The following is a 7,131-nucleotide window of genomic DNA, read 5'->3' on the forward strand; positions in this document are numbered from 1 at the left end:
TGGTGGGGGCACTAAACCTCCTGTTGCTCCTGCTGCATCTACTTCAGGAGCAACACCCCCCAACCATCGGGGACATCAGTCCCCCCTTCCCAGCTGGAGAAGCGTAAGACTTCTTCGGCTACTCTCGTAAGGAAGGGGTCCCTTGGGGACCTTCCTTCGCACGCTCCGACCGGTTCCAAAGCCGACGGTCGCAAGTGGCTCAAACAACCGCCAGTCCCTGGTCGTCGGGACACACGGTTATCGTCTGTCCCTGAGACTGACCCGGTGACGCCCTCTCAGCCTCAACCACCCAAGGCGCAGCGCGAGAAGCAGAAGAAGAAGAAACTCCCCAAGGCTACCGACATTGCGGTGGCACCCATTCCACCGCTTCCTACAAGCTCTGCGTCTGAGGATGAGGTGGAGATTCTGGCGTCCGCTGAGGACATGGATCTCGCCGGTCCCTCGGATGCAGTAGATGGCTGTTGTCCAGGTGGTGCCTCAGTAGCAGCGGGGGCCCCGGAGGCGTAATCTGCCTCCCCAATCCCTTCACGCCTTTCCCATCCATGGCTCATACCATCCTCCAGTGGAACTGCAGCGGTTTTTTCCACCATCTAGCTGAGCTCCGCCAACTTATCAGCCGTCATTCTTTCCTTTGCATTGCTCTGCAGGAAACTTGGTTTCCAGCAATGCGAACCCCTGCCCTCCGTGGCTGTCGGGGTTATTTTAAGAACCGGGCAGCTTATGAAAGGGTGTCTGGTGGCGTCTGCATCTATGTCCTTAACTCTCTTCACAGCGAGTCTGTCCCTCTACAAACAGCTTTAGAGGCTGTCACTGTTAGGGTGTGGACGCCACAGGCTATTACTGTCTGCAGTCTTTACCTTCCACCGGATGGTGATGTCACTCAGCATGAGCTGGCTGCGCTGCTAGCCCAATTGCCGTCACCTTTCTTGTTACTGGGCGACTTCAACGCCCGTAACCCTCTGTGGGGTGGGTCAGTGGCAACAGGTCGAGGCGCCACCACTGAGCATTTATTGGCACAGCTCGATCTTTCACTTCTAAATGATGGTTCCTTCACACACTTCAGCATGGCGCATGGCACGTACTCCGCCATCGATCTTTCGATCTGTAGCCCTCGCCTCTTACCGTCTGTCCAACGGAGTGTGCATGACGACTTGTGTGGCAGTGACCACTTTCCGATCTTTCTGTCACTGCCACCACGTCACTCTTCTGGGCGCCCCAGCAGATGGGCTATGAATAAGGCTGACTGGGACTTGTTTTCCTCCACTGCCGCTATTGAGCCTCTCTCTAGTGATGACATTGATGCGGTGGTTCAATCGGTCACCACCGGCATCGTTACTGCCGCCGAATCTGCCATTCCCCGTTCTTCTGGGTCCCCTCGGCGGAGGGCTGTGCCTTGGTGGTCGCCTGAGATTGCTGAAGCGATTCAAGATCGCCGGCGGGCGCTCCAGCGTCACAAGCGCCATCCCTCCATAGACCACCTTATCGCCTTCAAACGGCTGCGTGCGTGGGCCCGCCTCCTTATCCGCCAAGGCAAGCAGGAGTGCTGGGAGCGGTATGTGTCCACCATTGGCCTCCATGTCACTCCATCGCAGGTCTGGGCCAAGATTCGACGCGTCTATGGCTATCGGACCCCTGTCAGCATCCCTGCGCTCTCACTGAATGGAGCAGTTTGTACTGACTCCGACGTCATTGCAACCCACTTGGCAGAGCATTTTGCTCTGAGTTCCGCTTCTGCGAATTACCACCAGGCCTTCCGCTCCATCAAAGAGCGGATGCAACGTCGGAGCCTTTCTTTCCGCACCCACACTTCTGAATCCTACAATGCTCCATTCAGTGAGTGGGAATTTCACAGTGCCCTTGCTGCTTGCCCTGATACCGATCCTGGGCCAGATCGCATCCACTGTCAGATGCTGAAACACCTTTCAGTGGACTGCAAGCGACGCCTCCTCGACCTTTACAACCGTCTCTGGGTCGAGGGTGAGTTTCCGTCGCAATGGCGGGAAACCATTGTCGTCCCCGTTTTGAAACCAGGCAAGAACCCTTTGGAGGTGGACAGCTACCGCCCCATTAGCCTCACCAACGTTCTTTGCAAGCTTCTCGAACGGATGGTGAGCCGGCGCTTGAATTGGGTACTGGAGTCTCGGGGCCTTCTGGCTCCGTCTCAGGGTGGGTTCTGTAAAGGCCGCTCCGCCGCCGACAATCTGGTGAGCCTGGAGTCGGCCATCCGTACTGCCTTTGCCCGCCGTCAGCACCTAGTCGCTGTCTTTTTCGACATGCGGAAGGCGTACGATACGACATGGCGTCATCACATCCTTTCTACGCTTCATGGATGGGGTCTTCAGGGCCCTCTGCCGATCTTTATCCGCAATTTCCTGTCGTATCGTACCTTCCGCGTGCAAGTCGCAGCCTCATATAGTTCCTCCCACGTCCAGGAGAACGGCGTGCCACAGGGTTTTAAGTGTCTGCCTGTTTTGAACAGCCATTAACGGGCTCGCTGCAGCCGTGGGAAATTCTGTCTCCGCTTCCCTGTATGCTGACGACTTCTGCCTTTACTACAGCTCTACTGGCATTGCAGCTGTTGAACGTCAGCTACAGGGCGCTCGCTATCTGCAAGGCGCAGTCTTGGGCTGTAGCTCATGGGTTCCAGTTTTCGGCAGCGAAGACCCGCGTTATGCATTTCTGCCGGTGACGTACTGTCCACCCGGAGCCGCAGCTTTCTCTTGACGGCGAACTTCTTTCAGTGGTGGAATTACACAGGTTTTTGGGGGTGGTTTTCGATGCCTGGTTGACTTGGCTGCCTTATATCCGGCAGCTCAAACAGGCGTGTTGGCGGCATCTCAATGCTCTGCGATGCTTGAGCCACACCCACTGGGGCGCCGACCGATCTACCCTGTTGCGGCTCTACCTGGCGTTAATCCAGTCTCGTCTGGATTATGGGAGCCTGGCTTATGGCTCAGCATCCCCATCTGCGTTGCGGGTGCTTGACCCAATACTACACAGCGGGATCCGACTTGCCACTGGTGCCTTCCGCACCAGCCCTGTGGACAGCATACTTGTGGAGGCAGGTGTCACTCCACTGCGGTTACGACGCCAACAATTACTGGCTGCTTATGCTGCCCATGTTTTTAGCTTGCCCGGGCATCCAAATTACCGTGTCCTCTTCCCGTAGTCAGCCGTCCATCTGCCAGACTGTCGGCCCCGGTCGGGTTGTCCGATCGCCGTACGCGTCAAGGAGCTTCTCTCCGGGCTTGGGTATTTCCCTGTTCCACCTCCTTTCCGGGCACCTCTGCGTACACCCCCGTGGTGTGTGCCTCGCCCTTGCCTTCGGCTCGACCTGGCACAGGGCCCGAAGGACTCAGTACCTCCAGAGGCCTTCCGTCGCCGCTTTTATTCCATCCTGGCCACGTATCAGGGCTCTGGCATTGTTTACACTGACGGCTCGATGGTTGCTGGTCGAGTCGGTTATGCGCTAACTCTAGGGGACCATTCCGAACAACGTTCCTTGCCGGCTGGCTGCAGCGTTTACACTGCTGAGCTGGTCGCCATCTTTCGAGCCCTAGAGTATATCCGCTCCTGCTCAGGTGAGTCCTTCATTATCTGTAGCGATTCCCTGAGCGGTTTACGAGCTCTCGACCAGTGTTTTCCTCGTTCTCGTCTGGTGCTGGCTATCCATGAGTCCCTGCATACTCTTGCACGTCGCGGCCGCTCTGTGGTCTTTGTGTGGACCCCAGGCCATGTTGGGATACCCGGCAATGAGAATGCTGACCGCCTGGCGAAAGAGGCCACCAGTCAACCACCTCTGGAGATTGGCCTCCCGGCGACTGATTTGCGGGCACTGTTACGCCGCAAAGTTTTCGATTTCTGGGACACTGAATGGTGCAACCTGCCTGTGCCAAACAAACTCCGTCGTATCAAGGAGACGATGACTGTTTGGCGGTCATCCATGCGAGCCACCCGCAGGGACACAGTCGTCCTTTGTCGGCTCCGCATTGGCCACACCCGACTGACGCACAGTTATTTACTGTGTCGTGAGGATCCACCTCTTTGTCGTTGTGGGGCGTCCTTGACGGTGGTCCATATTCTGTTGGAGAGCGCCCTTTTAACTGTGCTCAGGCAGACTTTTGCGCTGCCTGATACGCTCCCTGCGCTTTTAACTGACGACTCTACCATAGCGGACTTAGTTTTGCGTTTTATTCGGGCAGGGGATTTTATCGCTTAATGTAAATGTGTGTGTTTTTTGTGTTGATTCTGGCCTATGGCCTACGATTTTAGTCTGCTTTTTTAATGCGTTTCTCAGTGGTTGACTTTTCCCTTTTTTCTCTATGGTCGGCCAACCACCGTCACATTTGGTGTGATTTTAATTTGTTTTGTCTGTTCTTTGTCGGAGTATTTCTTGTCCTGTGTCGTCTGCCGTCTTTCCGATTCTTCGTTTTAATTCTTTTTGGGTGGTTTTAATTTTTTTTGGAAAAAGGGACCGATGACCGTCGCAGTCTGGTCCCTTTAATCCCACAAACCAACCAGATGGACAGAATGGCAACTGCTGGCAAGGCAGATGCACACACGCAGGTGTCTAGGTCTTTCCCAGCTGGCATGGATATGGCTTCTGCTAATACTGCGGCCGGCCGAAGTGGCCGTGCGGTTAAAGGCGCTGCAGTCTGGAACCGCAAGACCGCTACGGTCGCAGGTTCGAATCCTGCCTCGGGCATGGATGTTTGTGATGTCCTTAGGTTAGTTAGGTTGAACTAGTTCTAAGTTCTAGGGGACTAATGACCTCAGCAGTTGAGTCCCATAGTGCTCAGAGCCATTTGAACCATTTTGCTAATACTGCATGCATCGTGATCGCAAGTATGTGAGAGTGGAAGTTTTTTTTTTTTTTTTTTTTTTTTTTTTTTTTTTTTTTTTTTTTTTTTTTTTGACAGATATGTTTAGTGTAAAATGGAAACATTGTGGTGGTGATGGTGAGTCAGGTACCACATGGAGGAGGGTTCTTGTGTTCTCAGACATGTAAGACCTCAGATATATTTAGCGCCATGACCTATTTGTGGCACAAATTTAATTACTTCATTTCCAAAATGTCTTTGTGTGATTTTCAAATGCTGATAATATGTTTCATTATGAAGAAGAATCATCATAAGGTGGTAGTGAGAGTCTTAAGTGATCTATTTGACTTACAACTTCCAGAGCTTTTCCCCCCATGCTTTGTGCCTGTAAATCGTTAACAGTTAATTAGATGGGGGTAGTGTAAATTTTTGATACTGTAATTGTATCATCATAAGACTCATCTATTTTTTCCACCAAAAATAAAGACTGCACTTTCATCTCCAGCCTTTTTCCCACTAGTTCACAAGACGGGGAAGGAAGGAGAGGGGAGTAGCCTGTCTTCTACAAAATGATTAAATAAAGAATATGCAAACTGAATTGAACAATATATTATTATGTCAGTTGTCGTTTATTTGAATGCCATGCTGTGACATCCTTCCAAACTAACAGCTCAGCACAGATTGAGTCTTTTTATCACCATTTCACAAGTGGCGTGGGAGAGGAGAAGCTGGGGAGGAGAGGGGGGATTAGGGTAGGAGAGGGGAGGGCTGGGGTGTTCTGTGCAGGATGACAGTGACTCAAAACTGAACTGGGAAGAGGCTGACAGAAAAGTGTCCATTTTCCCCAGAAGGATAGGGGACGATGTGGAGGAGGAAGGGGAGCGCAGGGGGTTTCTCATATGAGTGGATTATCCCCAAGGGTTTTAAATCAACGCCCATGGGGGTCATAAATCAATATTAATTAGTCTATCAATTTGATACCAAAGGTGTGCTAAAATGAATTCCACCCATCTACACTCGACTGGTCACTGTAAAATGTCGAATCAGAACACTTGCAGCCATCTACACTTCTGGAAATTGAAATAAGAACACCGTGAATTCATTGTCCCAGGAAGGGGAAACTTTATTGACACATTCCTGGGGTCAGATACATCACATGATCACACTGACAGAACCACAGGCACATAGACACAGGCAACAGAGCATGCACAATGTCGGCACTAGTACAGTGTATATCCACCTTTCGCAGCAATGCAGGCTGCTATTCTCCCATGGAGACGATCGTAGAGATGCTGGATGTAGTCCTGTGGAACGGCTTGCCATGCCATTTCCACCTGGCGCCTCAGTTGGACCAGCGTTCGTGCTGGACGTGCAGACCGCGTGAGACGACGCTTCATCCAGTCCCAAACATGCTCAATGGGGGACAGATCCGGAGATCTTGCTGGCCAGGGTAGTTGACTTACACCTTCTAGAGCACGTTGGGTGGCACGGGATACATGCAGACGTGCATTGTCCTGTTGGAACAGCAAGTTCCCTTGCCGGTCTAGGAATGGTAGAACGATGGGTTCGATGACGGTTTGGATGTACCGTGCACTATTCAGTGTCCCCTCGACGATCACCAGTGGTGTACGGCCAGTGTAGGAGATCGCTCCCCACACCATGATGCCGGGTGTTGGCCCTGTGTGCCTCGGTCGTATGCAGTCCTGATTGTGGTGCTCACCTGCACGGCGCCAAACACGCATACGACCATCATTGGCACCAAGACAGAAGCGACTCTCATCGCTGAAGACGACACGTCTCCATTCGTCCCTCCATTCACGCCTGTCGCGACACCACTGGAGGCGGGCTGCACGATGTTGGGGCGTGAGCGGAAGACGGCCTAACGGTGTGCGGGACCGTAGCCCAGCTTCATGGAGACGGTTGCGAATGGTCCTCGCCGATACCCCAGGAGCAACAGTGTCCCTAATTTGCTGGGAAGTGGCGGTGCGGTCCCCTACGGCACTGCGTAGGATCCTACGGTCTTGGCGTGCATCCGTGCGTCGCTGCGGTCCGGTCCCAGGTCGACGGGCACGTGCACCTTCCGCCGACCACTGGCGACAACATCGATGTACTGTGGAGACCTCACGCCCCACGTGTTGAGCAATTCGGCGGTACGTCCACCCGGCCTCCCGCATGCCCACTATACGCCCTCGCTCAAAGTCCGTCAACTGCACATACGGTTGACGTCCACGCTGTCTCGGCATGCTACCAGTGTTAAAGACTGCGATGGAGCTCCGTATGCCACGGCAAACTGGCTGACACTGACGGCGGC

Source organism: Schistocerca serialis, chromosome 4 (genome assembly GCF_023864345.2).
Source record: "Schistocerca serialis cubense isolate TAMUIC-IGC-003099 chromosome 4, iqSchSeri2.2, whole genome shotgun sequence".
In the NCBI taxonomy this organism is placed as follows: Eukaryota; Metazoa; Arthropoda; class Insecta; order Orthoptera; family Acrididae; genus Schistocerca; species Schistocerca serialis.